Here is a 26,241-nt window from a genome sequence, read left to right on the forward strand (position 1 = left end):
TGGCCCATAAAGTTGTTTGTTTTTATCTGGCTCGTTCCAGAAAGTATTTGCTGACTCAGTGAGTTTTCTTCCTTCCTCCCTTTCTTCCTCCCTCCCTCCTTCCCTTCCTTCCTTCTTTCTTTTAGCAATTGACCATTTCCTTCAGAAAACTTTTTAGTAGGGAATTGGATCATCCCATTCAAGACTCTGCCACATTTGGCTCCCCAAAGTGAAGCCAGAAGCTTGCCTGAAAGCTCAGTCTCAAAATGGTGAAACCAAGGAGGCAGGACCTGTCTGTCTCTCTTTTAAACCAAACTAAACAGATGAGTAAGAGCACATAGCTGCTGATGCCATCTCCCTAAAAGTGAAGGACAATCACCTCCCCAGGAATTCCCTTTCCTATTAGATTGTGAACCTCTTGTGACATAAGCATGCCTTATCTATCTTTCTGCCCCCAGTCCCTCCTGCTTCATTAGAACTTAGTATCTATTAACTTAATGTTAATGGACTGAAATGGACTTACACACTAAGTCCAATCAACATCTAAGACAGACATAGAAGTCCTATGCTCTGCCTCTTGTCCCATTTCCTGTCTATTGAAACAGTGTTTGTGTCCTTCTACAGAGTTCCTTGAACTCACAGAGATTATGGAAAAGACTAAACACACAGCATCCTCTCCCTAAAAAAAAAAATATATATATATATATATATATTTATATGAAATAAGTTTCTACTGTCAGGATTGGGACACATAGCCTAAAAGCAATTGATGATATTTAGAAGCATTAGTAAATGAATTCTCATTAATCAACATTTGATAATCATCTGTTCCAGAGTGACTGAAGGAAGATGGGTAAAAAAGTTTAAAACAAGCCCATCAATAACTCTGTTATGGAAAAAAATTCTTACCGAGTAACTGTGCCCTTTTATAAAGAAAACGAGTGAGATTTCTTTTTTCCCAGGTATAGTTGCTCACCCTGTAGTAGTTCAATAAAACCAGGAATGCTTTTGTCTACTGGATGTTACCAAGTTCTATATAAAAAGACAAAGTTCTGGAAATAGACCACATTTTGCTTATGAAATGTATATCTCTGTTTTCACATTACAATGACTCACTCTTGATTTCCTGCATAAACCAAGGACCCTCACTTGGTGGCCTCTCCCAACCCAAGACCTGGGACATGATCATCCTCTTTACCAAGGATATTAATAAATCTACTTCTGACCTAAAAATAAAAGACAAAGTTCTTACATTTGTCTCCATAATTCAGGAGAAAGTGTTCAGATACACTGACATAAACCAAATATAACCTTTTCTCCAGTGTCCTCCTGTCTGCTAACAATCTTTCTCACATTTAGTGTCAACCAAACCCCAAAGGCAAAAATGCCAGTGGAGGTAAGAGTCAGTCTTCTGCTCAGCTCAGCTGCATTTCTCATGGATTAACGGATCTGTGAGATATAAAATGAACAAGAATTGATCCTATCCTTTATGGTGATGGCTTTGCTTCTGCAGCAAAGAAGATAAATGATGACTTCAGACTATGATTAACCCCAAATGAACTGCTTCAGTCAGTGCCTGGGCAGGCAAGGAAAGCCTGCACAGATGAAAATGTGAGGAGACAATTTATGGAGTGTGAAGGCTCTGTTCTCAGAGCAGCAGTAAGGGGACCTCCAGGGGACACTGAGGCACCCAGAGACTAGCAGTAGGCAGAAGCTATTACCATCTCATCACCTGAGGAAGGAAGGGCAGGGACAGTCCTAGAGGGTTCTAGTAAGAGCTGAGATGTAGAGAAGAGCCAGCTCACAGAAGCTGTCCTGGAGGGGCAGAGGCATTGTCAGAACTACAGAGTAAAGCAGGGAAAAGGCTGTGGGGAAAGTGCCCTGTCCTCTCTCATCTCCCGCCAGAGCTTCCTGTGTGCCGACTGCAACCAGAAGCCAGAGGTCAAGGGAGTCTGGCCAGTGCCATTAGTGAGATCATAGAAGTCTCCCCTCTCTCCCCAGCCTGGGCAAATATCAGTGCAGAGAATGGGTAAACAGCTGGACAAGAATGGGCTAATGGAAAGTGGCCAGTAGGTGAGCCACAATATGAATCAATTGTCCGTATCCTCCTGTCTCCTATATCCAACCAACCATATACCTCTCTCTAACTCTCTTCTGCAGGCTTCTATGCTTTCCAAGTGAAAGAGAACAAATTAATAAGCAATTGAATTTGCTAAGTCATCAGACAAGTGTAGGAGAATGATTAGCCAACCACACGAAACTGACTTGCCTGAAATTTTGAAACAACATTAATTCCCTACCTTCTCCCAAGGGTGCCACAAGGATGTCTCTTGGGTAATAGTAATAATATTTTAAACCTTTTATGATTTTACTAGCATTCAAAAACCTTAAGTGATTTCTTTTCCTCTAATATATAGCACTCTATTATAGATTGCTTCCCTAGTATGTCCCTTTGTTACAGCCAAGCCCGTAGAGTGACAGGTTCACTTCATTAGGAAGCCTCAGAGTTCTGAGGGATAAATACTGCACTAGGACACGAAGTAGGGGCTGGACTCGCAAACAGAACCCAGAGGTTTAAGTTCTTGATCCTTCACTTTTAGTGCTTGAGTGACCTTGATCTTATGCTCAGCTCATAACCTCCCTAGGCTTCAGTTTTATCATTTGTAAAATGATGGAGTTGACCTGTATGAATTCTAAGATTCCTTTTATCTCTGAGATTCTGTGACTCTGTGCTTCTACTTACACTCAACTAACTGAAAGTGTTATATTGCAGAAAGAATATATTACAGACTTAATAGTGCCTGATACGGGACATGGAGGGAGAGATCCAATACTGAAAATCAATACCACTAACACAGGACAGAAGATGAAAAGTGCAGAGGGCAGTCAATCAAGGGCTAATGGCAGACTTGTTGACCAAGCCTAAAGACCAAAAGAAAAATGGGAATGTAGAAAGGAGGGCTAGGGGGTGGTATCAAGATAAGGCTTCCTTTAGGAATAGCTGCTGGTGGAATAATTTATAAAGCATAGTGACTTTTAGTTTTTCTTGTTTGAAATATTACAGGTTTATCTGCTACTTCTAGCTGTCAACTAGACATTTGGCATATTGTTCCTTAGGCCCTGAGTATCATTCTGATACTCAATATCTAAGTAAAAAAAGGCTGGTCCATTCATGGCCCAGTCACGGCCAAGAATTCTGCACTGTGGAGTATGAACAAAGTTGTATGGTTTGTTTGGATCTGGTTTCTCCTGCATCCTCCTGCAGCAACTATGAGGACTATTTTTTTTTAATTGGAGGCTAATTATTTTACAATATTATATTAGTTTTGCCATACATTGACATGAATCTGCCCCGGGTGTACATGTGTTCCCCATCTTGAACCCCCCTTCCACCTCCCTCCCCATCCCATCCCTCTGGTTCATCCCAGTACACCAGCCCCGAGCATCCTGTATCATGTGTCGAACCTGGACTGGTGATTCGTTTCACATATGATAATATACATGTTTCAGTGCCATTCTCCCAGATCATCCCACCCTCACCTCTCCCACAGAGTGAAAAAGACTGTTCTATACACCTGTGTCTCTTTTGCTGTCTCGTATACAGGGTTATCGTTACCATCTTTCTAAATTCCATATATATGTGTTAGTATACTGTATCGGTGTTTTTCTTTCTGGCTTACTTCACTGTGTATAATAGGCTCTAGTTTCATCCACCTCATTAGAACTGGTTCAAATACATTCTTTTTAATGGCTGAGTAATACTCCATTGTGTATATGTACCAAAGTTTTCTTATCCATTCATCTGCAGATGGACATCTAGGTTGCTTCCATGTCTTGGCTATTATAAACAGTGCTGAAATGAACATTGGAGTACATATGTCTCTTTCAATTCTGGTTTCCTCGGTGTGTATGCCCAGGAGTGCAACTGCTGGATCATATGGCAGTTCTATTTCCAGTTTTTAAAGGAATCTATGAGGGCTATTAATAGGAATTATATACTAAGGAGTGACTAGTGAATTTACTGATCAGGAAACTACCTGTGTGAATCAAGAATGATACTGTTTACTGTCGAAGCTGTGTGTATTGCATGCACGCCAGGATGGTACTGGACAATACATTAGAGAAGAATTACTACCCTGATTATCCTAGTAATTTATTCTATTAACGTCTGTGATTGAGTACTACGCAAATTTTTTTTTTAATTTTTAACTTTTTAATTTATTTTTGGCTACATTGGGTCACAATTGCTTGCTCATGGGCTTTTCTCTAGTTGTGGCAAGCAGGGGCTACTTTCTAGTTGTGGTACATGGACTTCTCATTGCGGTGGCTTCTCTTGTTACAGAGCATGGGCTCTCGGGCCAGTGGGCTTCAGTAGCTGCAACACACAGGCTCAGTAGTTGTAGTGCATGGCTTTAGTTATTCAAGGCATGTGGAATCTTCCCAGACCAGGGATAAACCCATGTCCCTCACATTTTCAGGTGGACTCTTAACCACTGGACCGCCAGGGAAGTCCCACAAATATTTTAATGCAATGATAAGAAGCCTCTCCAACTATTTTAAATAGAATGAAAGTAAAGATATTGATGGTTCTGTCTGATGAGAGTCTCTCCCTGAGCATATAGCACCTATCTCTGTCAGATAGCATAGCACAGGAGGACATCCTGGTACCCAGGCAGGTGACTGAGTTCTCTGGCTTGATGTGCAGAGAACAATGGGCAGTTGATGTCAGTGAGTTAACAGTAGACTTGGATAAGCTCTGACAGTCTCTACTCCTAACCACTGTTCTCCTAACAAACAAACCTCTGCACTGGGAACAAGATTGTTATATATTCTGTTTCTTGACCTACAATGCAAATGAAGATACTACTTAATAAAGAATCCAGTAGTATTCCTTGAAAGAGGAAAAAATAAGTAGCTAGGATTTTTCACAGCTGGAGGAAAAAGAGAACATTTCCCAGAGCACAGGGCGCAGTTTAACCCCAAGCACTTGGCCTTCTGGAGGCCATTCCCCAAGAGTGCAGCTTTGAGTTGTTATCAGCACAGAAACATCAATGCCACTCTTTCTTCTGAGTCTTCCCACCATGCTACATAAAGAGCCATTCAAAATTCTTTGAAGATGAATAAGTAAACATTGCTTAATTCCAGCCCTTTCTCCTCAATCACTGAGGGGAAGGGACCTCTCTGCTTGTAACCACATAACCATAGTCATAACCAGGAAGAAGGAATGGAGGGAGGGGGAGAGAGGGGGTTTTCCTATCAGTCTAAACCCTTTCTGAAATTTTCCAGGTCTATGTCTCCTTCCTCTTGCTGCTCACGCCAGGATTTCCCCCCGCCTTTGAATTGGGTCACTGAGAAATCAAGTCAGAAACAGCACACAAACCTAATAATACTCTTTGTTATAAGATACACACGCTATTATTTTATTTAGTTCTAAATTCTTTGCCCAAGACTGAAAGTAGCTTCTTGATAATTTAGTCTTCCAGATGACTCAGATTCATTATAACACAAGCTTGACCTTAAACCTGAGCTGGTTCTGATTTGAACTTCAAATTGTGGCTTTTCAATTCATGACCTCAGGAGCAGACATTATTTACAAAAGCCCACTGTGAGGTTTCATTTTGTTTTATTTTGAAGGCTAAGCATCAGTTTTTACCTACCAGATTCTCAAGTTTTCTAGAGATCCCAAATAATAAAGCAATTTCTATAGCTGAATGAGTTCATACAAGTTTTGTTGTTTAAAAATTGGAATAAAATGCCTCTTCTCTCTTTTGGGAGCGTGAGAAGCCTTCTGATAGTGACTGTCTTGAGTCATCAACTGTGTGCCTGAATTCAAAGTATTCATAAGTTGATAATGAAAGCCAGTTTTATTCATTTATATTTATACTTTATACAAATTTCTCTGGTGCTTTTGTTCTGAATCTATGGAAGGTCTTTACATATTTTAGCTAATCCTACAAGACCTTTTAAACTAACACCCAAAAAAGATGTCCTTTTCATTATAGGGGACTGGAATGCAAAAGTAGGAAGTCAAGAAATACCTGGAGTAACAGGCAAATTTGGCCTTGGAGTATGGAATGAAGCAGGGCAAAGGCTAATAGAGTTATGCCAAGAGAACGCACTGGTCATAGCAAACACCCTCTTTCAACAACACAAGAGAAGACTCTACACATGGACATCACCAGATGGTCAACACCAAAATCAGATTGATTATATTCTTTGCAGCCAAAGATTGAGAAGCTCTATACAGATAGCAAAAACAAGACCAGGAGCTGACTGTGGCTGAGATCATGAACTCCTTATTGCCAAATTCAGACTTAAATTGAAGAAAGTAGGGAAAACCACTGGACCATTCAGATATGACCTAAATCAAATCCCTTATGATTATACAGTGGAAGTGAGAAATAGATTTAAGGGACTAGATCTGATAGATAAGGTGCCTGATGAACTCTGGACGGAGGTTCGTGACATTGTGCAGGAGGCAGGTACCAAGACCATTCCCACGGAAAAGAAATGCAAAAAAGCAAAATGGTTGTCTGAGGAGGCCTTACAAATAACTGTGAAAAGAAGAGAAGTGAAAAGCAAAGGAGAAAAGGAAAGATATAAGCATCTGAATGCAAAGTTCCAAAGACTACCAAGGAGAGATGGGAAAGCCTTCCTCAGCGATCAATGCAAAGAAATAGAGGGAAATAACAGAACAGGAAAGACAAGAGATCTCTTCAAAAAAATTAGAGATACCAAGGGAACATTTCATGCAAAGATAGGCTCGATAAAGGACAGAAATGGTGTGGACCTAACAGAAGCAGAAGATATTAAGAAGAGGTGGCAAGAATACACAGAAGAACTGTACAAAAAAGATCTTCATGACCCAGATAATAACAATGGTGTGATCACTGACCTAGAGCCAGACATCTTGGAATGTGAAGTCAAGTGGACCTTAGAAAGCATCACTACGAACAAAGCTAGTGGAGGTGATGGAATTCCACTTGAGCTATTTCAAATCCTGAAAGATGATGCTGTGAAAGTGCTGCATTCAATATGCCAGCAAATTTGGAAAACTCAGCAGTGGCCACAGGACTGGAAAAGGTCAGTTTTCATCCCAATCCCAAAGAAAGGCAATGCCAAAGAATGTTCAAACTACCGCACAATTGCACTCATCTCACACGCTAGTAAAGTCATGCTCAAAATTCTCCAAGCCAGGCTTCAGCAATACATGAACCGTGAACTTCCAGATGTTCAAGCTGGTTTTAGAAAAGGCAGAGGAATCAGATATCAAATTGCCAACATGCACTGGATCATGGAAAAAGCAAGAGAGGTCCAGAAAAACATCTATTTCTGCTTCTTTGATTATGCCAAAGCCTTTGACTGTGTGGATCACAATAAACTGTGGAAAATTCTGAAAGAGATGGGAATACCAGACCACCTGACCTGCCTCTTGAGAAACCTGTATGCAGGTCAGGAAGCAACAGTTAGAACTGGACATGGAACAACAGACTGGTTCCAAATAGGGAAAGGAGTACGTCAAGGCTGTATATTGTCACTTTACTTATTTAACTTATATGCAGAGTACATCATGAGGAACGCTGGGCTGGAAGAAGCACAAGCTGGAATCAAGATTGCTGAAAGAAATATCAATAACCTCAGATATGCAGATGACACCACCCTTATGGCAGAAAGTGAAGAGGAACTCAAAAGCCTCTTGAGGAAAATGAAAGAGGAGAGTGAAAAGGTTGGCTTGAAGCTCAACATTCAGAAAACTAAGATCATGGCATCTGGTACCATCATTTCATGGGAAATAGATGGGGAAACAGTGGAAACAGTGTCAGACTTTATTTTTTTGGGCTCCAAAATCACTGCAGATGCTGATTGCAGCCATGAAATTAAAAGATGCTTACTCCTTGGAAGGGAAAGTTATGACCAACCTAGATATTATATTAAAAAGCAGAGACATTACTTTGCCAACCAAGGTCCATCTAGTCAAGGCTATTGTTTTTCCAGTGGTCATGTCTAGATGTGAGAGTTGGACTGTGAAGAAAGCTGATCACCGAAGAATTGATACTTTTGAACTGTGGTGTTGGAGAAGACTCTTGAGAGTCCCTTGGACTACAAGGAGATCCAACCAGTCCATCCTAAAGGAGATCAGTCTTGGGTGTTCATCGGAAGGACTGATGCTAAAGTTGAAACTCCAATACTCTGACCACCTCATGTAAAAAGTTGACTCACTGGAAAAGACTTTGATGCTGGGAGGGATAGGGGCAGGAGGAGAAGGGGATGACATAGAATGAGATGGCTGGATGGCATCACCGACTTGATGGGCATGAGTTTGAGTGAACTCTGGGAGTTGGTGATGGACAGGGAGGCCTGGTGTGCTGTGATTCTTCGGGTCACAAAGAGTCGGACAGGACTGAGCCACTGAACTGAACTGGACACTATCCGTATGAGATAAGTGGATAAAGATTATGATGAGGGGGAAGGACCTCTCTGCTTGTAACCATGTAACCATAGTCACAACCAGGAAGAAGTTTTAGGTGGAGAGGGAGAGAGGGTGTCTCCTATCAGTCTAAACCCTTACTGAAAATTTTACAGGTCTATGTGTCCTTCTTTTCTCCTTTCTCTTGCTGCTCACTCCATTATTTTGGTCAAAATTTTTTTCATTTTTCTCAGCCTTAAAAAGGATGAAATTGAGTCAGTTGTAGTGATGAACCTAGAGCCTGTTTTACAGAGTGAAGTAAGTCAGAAAGAGGAAAACAAATACCATATATTAATGCACATATATGGAATCTAGATGGCTTCTCTGGTGGCTCATATGGTAAAGAATCTACCTGCCAGTCCGGAAGATGCAGGGTAAATTCCTGGGTCGGGAAGATTCTCTGGAGGAGGAAATGGCAACCTACTCCAGTATTCTTGCCTGGAGAATTCCATGGAAAGAGGAGCCTGGTGGGTTACAGTCATGGGATCACAAAGAGTTAGATGAAACTGAGAGACTAACACACACATACACACACACGGACTCTAGGAAAATGGTACTGATGAACCTATTTGCAGGGCCTCAATGGAAATGTGGACATAGAGAGCAGACTTATGGATACAGAAGGGGACAAAGAAAAGATGGGACAAATTGAGAGAGTAGCATTGATTATATATACTACTATGTAAAATAGATGGCTAGTGGGAAGCTGCCGAATAGAACAGGAAGCTCAGCCTGGTATTCTGTGATGACCTAGAGGTCTCAGATGAGGGGTGGTGGGAGGGAGGCTCAAGAGGAAGAGGATATATGTACACTTACAGCTGATTCATGTCGTTGTACAGCAGAAACTAATACAACATTGTAAAGCAATTATCCTCCAATTAAAGAAAAATTGTTTTCTTCTTCCCTTGGCTTTGTCCAAAGACCCCTTTCTTCTTAAGTCTGTTCTTAGCACTGTCTACCCACTTAAAAACGGATGGCTTCTCTTTATAATAAAAAGCTCCATAGAACTTGACTTTCATCTTTGTAACAAAACCTATTGTATTCTATTTTGTGCAACACTCATTCATATTTTGTTTTACCTTGACTACATTCCTAGGAGGCAAAGTTATATAATTTAGAGCAGTTAGCATAGGGTTTGCCATAATAGAAACGAAATATCTAGGTGTTAAGTGAATCAAAGGAAATTTTGATTCCCAAATTTATGTTGCCCTACAGGAAAATCTGCACAATGAACGTTTTCCTAATCTTCCCTTCTCTTCCCCAATCATTTGTCAGTTTCAGTCTTCTTTTCTAACATTTCCTGAATCTGTCAATCGTTCTCTGCCTTTGGCCATTGTCAGTTTGGCTCACCAGGGGGAGCTTTCTGCCTCTAGTCTCTTTTTACTCCTCAACCTGCCTTATACCCCTTTCTTCCTACTCTATACTTTACTCTTCTTCATATACATGCAACTATATTGAGTAAAGCAAACAGGCAGATACGCTCAAAATCACCATCCGGTATTCATTCAGTTCAGTTCAGTTCAGTCCCTCAGTCCTGTCCGACTCTTTGCAACCCCAAGAATCACAGCACGCCAGGCCTCCCTGTCCATCACCAACTCCCAGAGTTCACTCAAACTCATGCCCATCGAGTCGGTGATGCCATCCAGCCATCTCATTCTATGTCGTCCCCTTCTCCTCCCGCCCCCAATCCTTCCCAACATCAGAGTCTTTTCCAGTGAGTCAACTCGTCGCAAGAGGTGGCCAAAGTATTGGAGTTTCAGCTTTAGCATCAGCCCTTCCAATGAACACCCAGGACTGATCTCCTTTAGAATGGACTGGTTGGATCTCCTTGCAGTCCAAGGGACTCTCAAGAGTCTTCTCCAACACCACAGTTCAAAAGTATCAATTCTTCGGCAATCAGCTTTCTTCACAGTCCAACCCTCACATCCATACATGACCACGGGAAAAACCATAGCCTTGACTAGACGGACCTTTGTTGGCAAAGTAATGTCTCTGCTTTTTAATATGCTATCTAGGTTGGTCATAACTTTCCTTCCAAGGAGTAAGCTTCTTTTAATTTCATGGCTGCAATCAGCATCCGCAGTGATTTTGGAGCCCAAAAAAATAAAGTCTGACACTGTTTCCACTGTTTCCCCATCTATTTCCCATGAAATGATGGTACCAGATGCCATGATCTTAGTTTTCTGAATGTTGAGCTTTAAGCCAACTTTTTCACTCTCCTCTTTCACTTTCATCAAGAGGCCTTTGAGTTCCTCTTCACTTTCTGCCATAAGGGTGGTGTCATCTGCATATCTGAGGTTATTGATATTTCTTTCACCAATCTTGATTCCAGCTTGTGCTTCTTCCAGCCCAGCGTTCCTCATGATGTACTCTGCATATAAGTTAAATAAGTAAAGTGACAATATACAGCCTTGACGTACTCCTTTTCCTATTTGGAACCAGTCTGTTGTTCCATGGCCAGTTCTGACTGTTGCTTCCTGACCTGCATACAGGTTCCTCAAGAGGCAGGTCAGGTGGTCTGGGATTCCCATCTCTTTCACAATTTTACACAGTTTATTGTGATCCACACAGTCAAAGGCTTTGGCATAGTCAATGAAGCAAAAATAGATGTTTTTCTGGAACTCTCTTGCTTTCTCCATGATCCAGCAGATGTTGGCAATTTGATCTCTGGTGCCTCTGCCTTTTCTAAAACCTGCTTGAACATCTGGGAGTTCACGGTTCACATATTGCTGAAGCCTGGCTTGGAGAATTTTGAGCATGACTTTACTAGCGTGTGAGATGAGTGCAATTGTGCGGTAGTTTGAGCATTCTTTGGCATTTCTTTCTTTGCGATTGGAATGAAGACTGACCTTTTCCAGTCCTGTGGCCACTGCTGAGTTTTCCAAACTTGCTGGCATATTGAGTGCAGCACTTTCACAGCATCATCTTTCAGGATTTGAAATAGTTCAACTGGAATTCCATTACCTCCACTAGCTTTGTTCGTAGTGATGCTTCCTAAGGCCCACTTGACTTCACTTTCCAGGATGTCTGGTTCTAGGTAAGTGATCACACCATCATGATTATCTGGGTCGTGAAGATCTACTTTGTACAGTTCTCCTGTGTATTCTTGCCACCTCTTCTTAATATCTTCTGCTTCTGTTAGGTCCATACCATTTCTGTCCTTTATTGAGCACATCTTTTCATGAAATGTTCCCTTGGTATCTCTAAGTTTTATGAAGAATTCTCTAGTCTTTCCCATTGTGTTGTTTTCCTCTATTTCTTTGCATTGATCACTGAGGAAGGCTTTCTTATCTCTCCTTGCTATTCTTTGGAACTCTGCATTCAGATGCTTATATCTTTCCTTTTCTCCTCTGCTTTTTGCTTCTCTTCTTTTCACAGCTGTTTGTAAGGCCTCCTCAGACAGCCATTTTGCTTTTTTGCATGTCTTTTCCATGGGGATGGTCTTGGTCCCTGTCTCCTGTACAATGTCATGAACCTCTGTCCATAGATCATCAGGTACTCTATCAAATCTAGTCCCTTAAATCTATTTCTCACTTCCACTGTATAATCATAATTGCACATGTTAGGTTTCAATAAATATTGGTTTGAATTGAGTCTCTTTAAACTCATTCACATTTATCCACAAAGGGCAAAAGATCTATTTGGGACTTCTTTAATTCTCAACATCATCTTTCTATTCCATTTTATTTCTCTCAGTATTTAAATGTCATTTTGCAATTTCCCGAAGAAAATGAACTTCCACTTTTTGTCTGTTGCTCTATAGCATCACCTCCTTTTGCAGCTGTTTTAACATTTTCTTTCACTTCTCTTCCACTCTTTCCTTCAGTTATATCCATAGCTCTAAGCAAAAGAATGCATCATCCAGAAACACTGGGCATTGGTTCAGGTGATCTCAAAGATTTCTTTCATTTTCATTAATCAATGATTTGACAAGTTACATATCTTGAGAATCCAAGTTATTACAAGCTTAACACTTGTGTTCCTATTACTTTTTCTTATTTATAATTCCCTTTTGATAAAGGAGTCTAGAGGTCTTTGAAATGTTGGGAAGGGAGAATTCAGGATTCACTAGCCAGTGAAGCCTCCATCCTGGGAAGGGATCCAAGCTAAGAGTAGAGATCAATACTAGCTGATAGCAGAATTGCAAAGTTGGAGACTCCATTGTCTGGATGTTCAAGGGAAGGCACGCTGTCCCATCTTCTTGTTTCCAGCATGCCTTTTGGGCATGTTTCGTATTTTCATCAATTTTGCAATAACAGCGTTGCCAGTTCCCAAGATACCTTATGGGATTGTATACCAGTGTAATGTTCCAAGAATATGATTAAATGGAACTTAATTTTGAAAGAACCATGTATTGTAAAATTCAACTTTTGCCTAGTCTTTAGTTCTGGGAGATGACAGAGGAATAAGCAAAGTGTGTGGAGTGAGCAAAGAAGTTAATACTGATTCCCAAGGAAATCTTTTTGAAACATATTCCAGATATAATTAGAAGTGAGTAAGGAAATGAGAGGAGCAACAGTGATTTGAGCCACATTCATCCAGAGAAAATACATGGCAGAAATTAGGGTAAAAAAATGAAAATAAAAAAACTAAAGTAAAAAAACACACATCTAATATTTACCAGATATAAAAAATATAAAAAATTTAAAATAGTTGTATAATAGGAGATATATCCATTGCTGTCAGTCATTATTATGTCTTGTAATTATAAATATTTATTTTACATAATAAAATACATAGTTATATCACTACTATTAGTCAAATTAACTTGCTCCTGGGAATCCATTATAATGTGAGTCATGAGTAGTTCCACCGGTAAGTAAATCTCAAGCAATAATGTAGGTTACAAGTAATAACTCCTTTCTTTATACCTCTCTCCCATTTTTAATCTGTGGGATATGCAATTAGTGTACATGAGAATAACACAGCAAGCAGACCAGAAATTGGGTTTCCTTTGACATACAGTAGTGTCCCCTGTGCTTCAGTTGCTCTGCAATAGGAACTTTATTTTCTTTCTTCCATGGGGCGCATCATTATATATGCTTCATAAATCCTCTTACCATCTTTCCAAAGCAAATAGGAGATACATTTATTTCTCCTACCTGGTTGGATTGGTTCACGAAGGCCCTGCAAGTTAGATGTGGAAAGCCATTCATAAAGTCAAACAGACCTGGCTTTGAATCCTCCATTATTGTCTTTGACTCACCATGAGACATCTTCATTCTGGACCTGAAAATACACTTAGTCTATCTATCTGAAAAGACTGTTGTGAGGATCAATGAGAATATGCATCTATACACATAAACATGCATATAAACACACATAAACATGCATACAAACACACACAAGCATCCACTGTGTGTGTAGATTTTTTGTAATAGATGGCACATGGCAAGCATTCATTAAATGTGGCTAAGATTTTTATTATCATGAGTTCAGTTCAGTTCAGTTCAGTCGCTCAGTCGTGTCCGACTCTCCGCGACCCCATGAATCACAGCACGCCAGGCCTCCCTGTCCATCACCAACTCCCGGAGTACACTCAAACTCATGTCCACAGAGTCGGTGATGCCATCCAGCCATCTCATTCTCCGTCGTCCCCTTCTCCTCCCGCCCCCAACCTTTCCCAGCATCAGAGTCTTTTCCAGTGAGTCAACTCGTCTCATGAGGTGGACAAAGTATTGGAGTTTCAGCTTTAGCATCAGTCCCTCCAATGAACATCCAGGATTGATCTCCTTTAGAATGGACTTGTTGGATCTCCTTGCAGTATAAGGGACTCTCAAGAGTCTTCTCCAACACCACAGTTCTAAAGCATCGATTCTTCGGCGATCAGCTTTCTTCACAGTCCAACTCTCACATCCATACATGACCACGGGAAAAACCATTGCCTTGACTAGATGGACCTTGGTCGGCAAAGTAATGTCTCTGCTTTTTAATATACTATCAAGGTTGGTCATAACTTTCCTTCCAAGGAGCAAGCGTCTTTTAATTTCATGGCTGCAATCAGCATCTGCAGTGATTTTGGAGCCCAAAAAAACAAAGTCTGACACTGTTTCCACTGTTTTTCCATCTATTTCCCATGAAGTGATGGGACCAGATGCCATGATCTTTGTTTTCTGAATGTTGAGCTTCAAGCCAACCTTTTCACTCTCCTCTTTCACTTTCATCAAGAGGCTTTTGAGTTCCTCTTCACTTTCTGCCATAAGGGTAGTGTCATCTGCATATCTGAGGTTATTGATATTTCTCCCAGCAATCTTGATTCCAGCTTGTGCTTCTTCCAGCCCAGCGTTCCTCATGATGTACTCTGCATATAAGTTAAATAAGCAAGGTGACAATATACAACCTTGACGCACTCCTTTTCCTATTTGGAACCAGTCTGTTGTTCCATGACCGGTTCTAACTGTTGCTTCCTGACCTGCATACAGGTTTCTCAAGAGGCAGGTCAGGTGGTCTGGGATTCCCATCTCTTTCAGAATTTTCCACAGTTTATTGTGATCCACACAGTCAAAGGCTTTGGCATAGTCAATGAAGCAGAAATAGATGTTTTTCTGAAACTCTCTTGCTTTCTCCATGATCCAGCGGATGTTGGCAATTTGATCTCTGGTGCCTCTGCCTTTTCTAAAACCTGCTTGAACATCTGGGAGTTCACGGTTCACATACTGCTGAAGCCTGGCTTGGAGAATTTTGAGCATGACTTCACTAGCGTGTGAGATGAGTGCAATTGTGCGGTAGTTTGAGCATTCTTTGGCATTGCCTTTCTTTGGGATTGGAATGAAGACTGACCTCTTCCAGTCCTGTGGCCACTGCTGAGTTTTCCAAATCTGCTGGCATATTGAGTGCAGCACTTTCACAGCATCATCTTTCAAGACTTGAAATAGCTCAACTGGAATTCCATCACCTCCACTAGCTTTGTTCGTAGTGATGCTTTCTAAGGTCCACTTGACTTCACATTCCAAGATGTCTGGCTCTAGGTCAGTGATCACATTATCGTGACTATCTTGGTCGTGAAGATCTTTTTTGTACAGTTCTTCTGTGTATTCCTGCCACCTCTTCTTAATATCTTCTGCTTCTGTTAGGTCCATACCATTTCTGTCCTTTATCGAGCCCATCTTTGCATGAAATGTTCCCTTGGAATCTCTAATTTTCTTGAAGAGGTCTCTTGTTTTTCCTATTCTGTTGTTTTCCTCTATTTCTTTGCATTGATCACTGAGGAAGGCTTTCTTATCTCTCCTTGCTATTCTTTGGAACTCTGCATTCAGATGCTTATATCTTTCCTTTTCTCCTTTGCTTTTCGCCTCTCTTCTTTTTACAGCTATTTGTAAGGCCTCCTCAGACAGCCATTTCGCTCTTTTGCATTTCTTTTCCATGGGGATGGTCTTGGTCCCTGTCTCCTGTACAATGTCACGAACCTCCGTCCAGAGTTCATCAGGCACTCTATCAATCAGATCTAGTCCCTTAAATCTATTTCTCACTTCCACTGCATAATCATAAGGGATTTGATTGAGGTCATATCTGAATGGTCTAGTGGTTTTCCCTACTTTCTTCAATTTAAGTCTGAACTTCGCAATAAGGAGTTCATGATCTGAGCCACAGTCAGCTCCTGGTCTTGTTTTCGCTAACTGTATACAGCTTCTCCATCTTTGGTTGCAAAGAATATAATCAATCTGATTTCGGTGTTGACCATCTGGTGATGTCCATGTGTAGAGTCTTCTCTTGTGTTGTTGGAAGAGGGTGTTTGCTATGACCAGTGCATTCTCTTGACAAAACTCTATTAGCCTTTGCCCTGCTTCATTCCGTGCTCCAAGGCCAAATTTGCCAGTTACTCCAGGTGTTTCTTGACTTCCTACTTTTGCATTCCAGTCCCCTAGAATGAAAAGGACATCTTTTTTGGGTGTTAGTTCTAAAAGGTCTTGTAGGTCTTCATAGAACCGATTAACTTCGGCTTCTTCAGCATTACTGGTTGGGGCATAGGCCTGGATTACTGTAATATTGAATGGTTTGCCTTGGAAACGAACAGAAATCATCCTGTCATTTTTAAGATTGCATCCAAGTACTGCATTTCGGACTCTTTTGTTGACCATGATGGCTACTCCATTTCTTCTAAGGGATTCCTGCCCACAGTAGTAGATATAATGGTCATCCGAGTTAAATTCACCCATTCCAGTCCATTTTAGTTCACTGATTCCTAGAATGTCGACATTCACTCTTGCCATCTCCTGTTTGACCACTTCCAATTTGCCTTGATCATGAAGCTCTTAATTATTCTTAGTTTTTCAATAATGCAACCACACTGTTCAGTACATCCTTCTGGATGCCTGGAGTTAACTGTTGGGCTCCAGCACCCTCCCAGCCAGCCTTGGAAAAGTGGACCATGGTCTACCTTCAACCTCTCACTATTCTAGATGTGTTTGTGCGTACTGTGGTCAAGATATCATAATGAAAGCTATGGGGAATCCTTGTTCTTGACATTATATTTAAATACAAAATTTAGCAGTTTAACAGTCAGGCCACTTTCTTATCTTTTATTTTGGTGGGAAATAAATCAAAATGTGCAATTCCTGGCATGTAACCAGCTCTCCTGGAGAAGGCAATGGTACCCCACTCCAGTACTCTTGCCTGGAAAATCCCATGGATGGAGGAGCCTGGTAGGCTGCAGTCCACGGGGTCGCTAAGAGTAGGACACGACTGAGCGACTTCACTTTCACTTTTCACTTTCATGCACTGGAGAAGGAAATGGCAACCCACTCCAGTGTTCTTGCCTGGAGAATCCCAGGGACGGGGCGAGCCTGGTGGGCTGCCATCTACAGGGTCGCACAGAGTCAGACACGACTGAAGTGACTTAGCAGCAGCAGCAGCAGCCAACTCTCAATAAATATCATCATCATCTCATTTGATGGCTTGAATTCTAAACACAATCCTGAAGAAAGCACAGGCACAGAAATAGGCTTAATTTTTTTTAATATGACTACTATTACCACAACTGCACTATTACCACATTTTTAACCCTCTTTTCTTGAAATAATTTAAAATTTGCAGAAGAGTCTTAAGAATAATACAAGGAATAATCCAATAAACCCTTCATCCAGATTCACCAACTGTTACAAGCATTTCACTTCTCTCTGTCACTCTGTGTGTGAGTGTATGTATATAATTAGCATAGACATCACACGCCTTTACCCCAAATACTTTGGCATATTTTTCTTAAGAACAATGACATTCTCAGTATAATTATAAAATGCAAAACCAGTATAATGCTTTTTCCTATAGACTGTCTGTATTAAAATGTCACCACTTATCTCTAAATATATCACTGTAGTATTTATTTTCCCTGATTCAGTTTCCATCTAGGCTCATGTGTCACGTTTCATTTCCTATCTCATTTGCCTGCTAACTAGGGTTTACCTCCTTGTTCTAGGAGCTTCCTGATAATGCAGTGCAAAAATCAGTGAAGACAAAACTTTTCTTTCTTAATGAGAAGCAACATACATTCATAAAATATAATCGATTTTTATTAGTAATGTGAATTTTATTTGATTCTACCAAAAATCCAACAAAATTGGAGGGGCTTTATTCTTACCTCTGTGGTTACTTTCACCAAGGCTACCCAGAAAAGTCCTTTACCATGAAAAAATCACAAGGCTGATCCTGCTTTGATTTAACCTGTTTTCCAGGATGATTTGAATATAAATCAAGTCCTACTAAGTACCAGTGTGAGTTCTGGTTCTAACCCTGAAATGTTTAAAAGATTTGGGCAGAACTATGTATATTGGAGAAGGAAATGGCAACCCACTCCAGTGTTCTTGCCTGGAGAATCCCAGGGACGGGGCAGCCTGGTGGGCTGCAGTCTATGGGGTCACACAGAATCAGACACGACTGAAGTGATTTAGCAGCAGCAGCATGTATATTGTATGATTCAATTTATATGAAGTAAAGCAGATTAGAAGTTGCCTGAGGCTGGGAGGCAGGAACTGGTACTCTTTGAAAACAGGCACGGAAGATCTTTTGGAGGATAAAAAAAAAGTTTAAAAATTGAATTATAAAGAGGGTTGTACAAATCTAAATTTACTGAAAATTTTTGGATCATATGATTAAAATAGGTAAGTTTTATGCTATGTAATTTATACCTCTAAAAATCTATTGAAAGCAAGGAGGGAGGGAGGGCGGGAAGGACTCAAAATAAAGAAAACCTGGGCAAAAGAAATCTTATCAATAGAACAATTTAGGCAAATATCAGGGAGTTGGGCCTCTCAGACAAAGGCAATAGAGAACATCGGTTTTCTGCAGCTATTTTCTTACCTGAGCCCTGTTTTAAGTAATGGTCAAAGCTTGTGAGTTATCTAACCTGTGTGGTATCTAGAAAGCATTTCCTCTTTGGCAAGTGGAAGAGAGATCCTGTACTATTTTTTTCTCAATATAAAAAATCATACCTGAATTTGTGAGTACAGGCTCATGAAGCCATGACAAAAATTAAAGAGAAGTAGTCTCCACACATGTTTTGAACTTTTGAAGAAAAAGAGAGCTAATAGAAGTTGCCAAATTTGTCTTTCTGACAAGTGTCTCTTTGTACAAAAATGGTCCCAGGAAGCAGTCTGCATCGACATCAGCTCTTAATTGTGGTATGCTGGGAAAAGGACACCATGCAGATTTCACCACAGAAAAAAAAATGTAAATGTTGAAGATTTTTATGGAGCAATGACCTCATCGTTATTTTGGTAATTTTATTTTTTAAAAAATAAAGTGTGGTAAGCTTTCCAAGCCTCCCTTCTGTGGCCTCCATATCCACCTCCTGTAAAAAGCATGAAGAAAACTTCAGTGGAGCAACAAGGCTGTAACACTGGGAGCAATGATTGATTTCCCTTGAACACCACCACTAACAAAAAATGTTTAAAAACAGTTTCATGGCTCAACTTTCTCCTTGCTTTTTTTTTCTCTCTTATAGTTGGAATGTATTTTATCGTCTGTCAGTTTTGCCCTATGATATGTCCTCTTAAATTGGATCTGTAAGCCCTTCATAAAGTTTAATAAATCTTCAGCATTTCACCCTAAGGAAATTATATTAAAAACCTTCAAATGTGAAGTTGGGCCGGCAGACACACAGCGCTGGGAATTTTATCACCATAATCAGCGTGTAATGAAAGCCTCTGTCGCTGTTCCTCCCCAATCATAATCTGCCTGTCTTTATGAAAAAAGGGGGGTTTGTCTGGGTTCATCTGCAAGCTTTAATTGGAAGATATCTTCATTTCATTCCAGCCTACTGGGATAATAACTCAGCCCCGTGTTTAAACACAGGCCCTTGCCGCTGATATTTTTTCATTTAGTAAAGCATGTCTCTTTAAATGATTTAGCAAATCATCATGAATGCCAAGCCAGGGTGATTGGCAGCTCATTGCTGGTGCACCATTTGCATGACATTTGTTCTTCAGCTAAGAAAGCTGCCGCAGGTAAACAAGCAGGCCCTGTACTGACTCCCTTTGAGTCCCTTCCTGTTTATTTTCTCATAATCAAATGACATTTATGGAGAGGCAAATGCAGCTGCACATATATGAGGGAAATGCAATCAGGCTAAACATGATGACTTCATTCAGGTGATATTTTGATTAGAGAAAGGATATTTTTATGACATGGGGGCTTTTTTATTGAGAAATCCGGCACATCCCCTTCTGTGTAACTAACACTTTATATTTTATCTATATCTTAATGTAAAGGCTGGACTCAAATAATTGGTTTGACTGAGTGTTCACTTATAAGCGTTTCATTAATACTTGGGAAAGCATTAAGCAGGAGACACAAGACACCTTTCTTTGTCCCGTTCAGAAGAAATTAGCCCTTTCTTCCCTCAAAGGAAAAAATAGAAAGAAAGAAAACAAAGCAATGTGATATAATGCTAGTTTCTGCCATGAATGAGTGTAGCTTTTCCTAAAGGAGGTTTCAGAGGGGATGCTATTTTACAGTGAAACAGTTTATGCATATTTTCTAGCTTATTGTCCTATCAAGGGAGATGGACAATAACAAATCAGGGTTTTTTTCCCCCTTTCCCTTATAAAAAAAGTAATAGTAACATATTATATGCCTAGTTCATGTGGTTGACTAGGGTAAGAGAGAGCAAAGTACCTGTTACCAGCCTTGTAAAAAATGCAGGAGTCCATAGGACTTGCAGAAAGAGACAGTTCTTCATTTCTGGAGAATGTTCCCCTGCAGTATGGGCAGATATAATCTTTCAAAACTTTCTCAGCTTCTTCTAGTGTTGAAGGCAAAAGGCAGGAGCTGGCTGTCATTTCAGTTCTGTGATAAGGATGCATTTCCACAATCAACTGCCAAATCCCTTCTAAGAAGTGCCTCAGACCATCAGAAACCACCTGATTCTTGATGAGTTAAAATAATCACTCTCAGAAAAGTATTGTCTTTTCCCATCACTTCTTATTAAGAAGAGAATAGAGAAATATGCTTATTTTAGGATGAAAAAGTAATCCTAAGCAACCCCAATTTTTTTTTTTTTCCATTGTGATTTTGGGTTCTCTTCTGGATGGGATCCTTCCTGTGCTTTTTTATTTTTTCTGTCATCTGTGAGTCTTGAATGGCAAGGAATGATTCACTCAACCCACAAAACTTTGATTGCCCACCCAGGCCGTCATAACAAAAAAGACAATGCTTAGAGCTGTGTGTGCTGGCTGAGAGAGCAGGCCTTCAGGAGCCCAGGAAGTGAAAAGAGAAAAAGCAACAAATTTGAGAAGGAAATGTGACTGGAATGAAAGAAGAGGTCTAACATGGCCGTAGCCCCTATTGGTCTTTTTTTTGTTATACTTGAACACAGAAAGAATCATATTTTCAGCAGCATCTTCCAACCTAAAGGTCAATGATCTTAAGCAATAACAACAACTTTGATCTGCTTCTTTATACCTTCTGGAATGTTATGCCATGCGATATAATAATGTCTAGCATAAGCTCTATATTAAGGGGGTGCTGAGTGTTCACTGACTGCAGAAGCTTTTAACAAGAACTTGGTTCTTTTGAGACAAATGAAAGAGAAATCACTTTTCCATTGACAGAGTGCTGTAGTTTAGTCTGGGGGCACTGTCCCATGGAACTATTGGTGTTTTGGGATTGTGTTTGTGTGTAATCTGGGGAAGCTTTCCAGCCCTCTCCTTCCTGAAAATGACTCATGATTTAAAATGTCTTTTTATTACTTTGTTTGCCTTACTCTAAAATTCAATAAATCTAAATAAATCTGATGCAGATCAGGTAATGGAAATGATTTAAGAATTGTAATATGTGGACTGCAGTCAGTGAAGGAGGAGACGAGGTTATCATGAGGCCTTCCTAAGCAGTTTGTTGACAGTGCTATCAGAGGATAATTTTAACACGGCTTTTGTAAGTAAAGGAGACACACTGGGGAGACTGAAGACTCCTGATGAGTCTGTGGCCAGATAGAATCATTGAAGAGAGGGTTTATGGCTCAGCAATCTTCCACCGTGGCAAGATCAGATTAGGTGACTTTCTTGTGTCTTCTCTTAGAATTCCACACTTGTCACAATGTTTGTTCTATACTATTGAATAACTGCCTATTTAGCAGTCTATTGTTGTTGTCCAGTCACTAAGTCATGTCTGACTCTTTGTGACTCCATGGACTGCAGCATGCCAGGCTTCCCTGTCCTGCACTATCTCCCAGAGTTTGCTCAAATTCATGTCCATTGAGTCAGTGATGCTATCTAACCATCTCATCCTCTGCTGCCCCTTCTTTTGCCCTCAATCTTTCCTAGCATCAGAGCCTTTTCCAGTGAGTTGACTGTTTGTATCAGGTGGCTTAAGTATTGGAGCTTCAGCATAGGGAATGGGCTTATGTCATCAGGAAGGCTGGAAAGTCCAAAATCTGCAGGGTGGATCAGTAGGCAGGAGACCTAGAAGAGCTGATATTGCAGATGAAGTCTGAGGCTGTCTGCTGGAGAAGTCTGTTTTGCTCAAGGGAGGCTAGTCTTTTTATTCTACTCAGGCCTTCCAAAAGTTGAACAGGGCCCACCTACATCATGGAGAGCAAGCTTCTTTATTCAGAGTCCACCAGTTTAAACGTTAATCTCATCCAAAAGCATCCAGAATGTTTGACCAAATACATGGGCATACTATGGCCCAATTGAGTTGACACATAAAATTAATTTTCACATTTTTCTAAAGTCATCTTTGCTAGGAGGAAAGAAGGAAAAGAGAGAGGCAAGAATGAGAGCAAAAGAAAGAGAAGGAAATAGCATAATCACAGTCATCATTTGGGATTTGAGCTGAGCTGTCATGGCAGAAGTGACTCAGCTATAAGAAGGACCTACCAGGACCAGGGTACCTCATTTTCCAACTGAGGAGATTCCAGTCAGCTCCATCTAAAGAAGTCTTTCTCTGTTCCCATAGGGATTGGTAATCTTCATTTGAATATGGCATTCTCTCATAAAGCTGCATCAAATAGAGGAATTGGCATTTAGAAAACACCTATAACTTATCTCAGTAGAAGCAGAAATATTTTCAGATTCTTAAGATCTTGTCACAGGGCAATAAATAACAGTTTAGCTTTCTCACCTTGAAAAGAAATTGGTACCAACAGAGTCTCTAATAGAGTTAGCTTCATTTTCTTCCATATTCAGTTCAGTTCAGTCACTCAGCCGTGTCCGACTCTTCGCGACCGCATGAATCACAGCACTCCAGGCCTCCCTGTCCATCACCAACTCCCGGAGTTCACTCAAACTCATGTCCATAGAGCTGGTGATGCCATCCAGCCATCTCATTCTCTGTCGTCCCCGTCTCCTCCCACCCCCAATCTCTCCCAGCATCAGACTCTCTTCAAGTGAGTCAACTCGTCGTATGAGGTGGCCAAAGTATTGCAGTTTCAGTTTTAGCATCAGTCCTTCCAATGGACACCCAGGATTGATCTCCTCTAGAATGGACTGGTTGGATCTCCTTGCAGTCCAAGGGACTCTCAAGAGTCTTCTCCAGCATCACAGTTCAAAAGCATCAATTCTTCGGCGATCAGCTTTCTTCACAGTCCAACTTTCACATCCATACATGACCACGGGAAAAAACCATAGCCTTCACTAGACGGACCTTGGTTGGCAAAGTAATGTCTCTGCTTTTTAATATGCTATCTAGGTTGGTCATAACTTTCCTTCCAAGGAGTAAGAGTCTTTTAATTTCATGGCTGCAATCAGCATCTGCAGTGATTTTGGAGCCCAAAAAAATAAAGTCTGACACTGTTTCCACTGTTTTCCCATCTATTTCCCCTGAAGTGATAGGACCAGATGCCATGATCTTTGTTTTCTGAATGTTGAACTTCAAGCCAACCTTTTCACTCTCCTCTTTCACTTTCATCAAGAGGCTTTTGAGTTCCTCTTCACTTTCTGCCATAAGGGTAGTGTCATCTCCATATCTGATGTTATTGATATTTCTCCCAGCAATCTTGATTCTAGCTTGTGCTTCTTCCAGCCCAACATTCCTCATGATGTACTCTGCATATAAGTTAAATAAGCAAGGTGACAATATACAACCTTGATGTACACCTTTTCCTATTTGGAACCAGTCTGTTGTTCCATGTACAGTTCTGACTGTTGCTTCCTGACCTGCATAGAAGATAGTAAATCCTGATAATTATAGATGAGGCTTATAGTTTCCTCAACTGATTTTTTTTAGGACTTATCCAAAGAATTTCAAGCAGGGAATGATCCTCTTTTCCCATCACTGCTAAGACACTCAGTTATATTTAACATTCTGGATTGACTAGATTTAACCTGTAATGAACCATGGGGATCTCTTTTGCATCAGGTATGTCCAGATCATTAAAAACTTAGAGTTGTGTCAAAGATAGGGACAATTTGATCATTTTTATTTCCTTATGCTGACAGTAAATCTTTTTTTCTCATCCATATTCTCATGCTGGAAGTAAAATTTTTACTTAGTTGAGTTTATTTTTTATTCTCTTATTTTTTACATTAAAGATAGTATGGTCTAATATGGAACTGGATGGCATTTACTTTGCATATCTTTCCCATTACTTTCTGTATGTATATATATATTGTGCCTGCCTTTTCAAAGGCAAAAATCAGAATAAGGCAAACTTTGTGGAAAAATCAACTTCAGTTCTAAGCTCCTTTTAAATGTGTGAGTCTAGGTATAGCAACCAGCAAAGACAAAATTTCAGAAAGTATGTGACACTTCGGAATTGAAAGACTAAATTTTCGGCGGTGCTGCTCTGAAAGTGAAAATTTGACGTTGGCTCATACATATACTTGCCAGCATAAAATCTGCGCCTGCACATGGACAATAAACTGCATATTGCAAATCGCCCAGACATGCGGGTACACAGTCCATGTACATAAATACAGAGAAAGAGGCAGAGAAGAGCTAACTGTACATCTTGTTGCCTGTTCCCACCAATTTCTAAACCCACAAATACTGAATTTTACTCTACTATTGCAGATGCATATTTTAATACAAATAAGACATTTGCCTCTTTCCTTTTCTCTGTTCTTCTTGGAAAGAACGCAAATTTTCTCCCATAAATATCTCTAAATTCAGTCAGTTGAACAAATTTTTCTTTAAGAATGACAGTAAAACAGTATAAAGCTTGGAGTAAAAATCCTAATACATCATCCAAATGTCTTTCTCCCGGAAGTATTCTGAGGTTCTTCTGATAAAAGAAAAGTAAAATTTCTTGCTGCCTCCCTAGTAAAAGAATTCAGAATGAGTTTTAGAACTTTCTAACAATTGTTTTCTGGAAAGTAGATTTAAGGAGCTTATCCTCTAGAAACTTAATCCTATGAGATAATTGTAAGAGGGAGATTGTCATGTCAGATATGAAAGGAGTATTGGCAGGTTTACTAAAGAAGCATTCTATTTTGTTTTTGTGCTTGTTCTTCCCATCTAGATTTCTTTGAAACATGGGCAAATATTGGTTTTTACATTAAAAAAAAAAATCATTGCTCCATTTTTTGTTTCAGAGAGGTTCCTTTTGATATAAAGTAGATGGGGCTCTATGAAATGTGCTTCTGTTGCCTGTCTTCAGAGATTATGTAGTTTGATTAATAATTAATCGTAGGTATTCTCTTGCCCCTCTAAAAGTCATAAGTCAGTTTGTAAGGAATTTAAACTATTAAATTAAAATTTTAAGAAAAGTTTCTTCAATATCCGTGTATAAAGAAAAACTGAAATTCTGGTCAAAATGATTGCAGTAAACAAAGCAATAATGAGCCGATATCAACAATTAATTAGAAAGTCAGGTTATCATTTTCTGAGGATCAGGGAGCAAATGGAATAGCAAAAGCAACCTTTTTTCCATCCTGTTCTCCTTTAGAGAAAAAAAAAGTAGAGCGAGAAAGGTTAGCCAAACTGGCAAGTGCAGGGTGACAACTCATCTGCCTGGCATGTTCAATGTTGTTTTCCATACTTTTCTTTCTGTCCAGAGGCAAACATAAGCCAAGAACTTCATCTTGCCTTTTCTTTCAGTAGATCTGGCATGTTTCCTGGCTTTTAGGTGCTTTCCTAAATGTGAGAATCAGGTGTAAGTTGGATTTTCATGATTTATCACATCAGCATAGACTTCATACACCAAAAAGAATATGATGGGTAGATGTTAAACTGTATTGGTGGTTTTCAAACAATGTTACTACAAACCCACGAATTCCATGGAAAGTCCTTGAAAGGAACTAAAAGGCAAAAGGGCAGCATAGTGGTTAAGGGGCCAGGCTGCAACTTACCCTTGACCATAATCATTTCAAAAAGAAGTACTGGAGTTTTATTAAGTTTTGTATATTCAGAATCCACATAAGGTT

The sequence above is a fragment of the Moschus berezovskii genome, chromosome 7 (genome assembly GCF_049115385.1).
Source record: "Moschus berezovskii isolate FMDL1 chromosome 7, NW_MosBer_1.0, whole genome shotgun sequence".
Taxonomy (NCBI): domain Eukaryota; kingdom Metazoa; phylum Chordata; class Mammalia; order Artiodactyla; family Moschidae; genus Moschus; species Moschus berezovskii.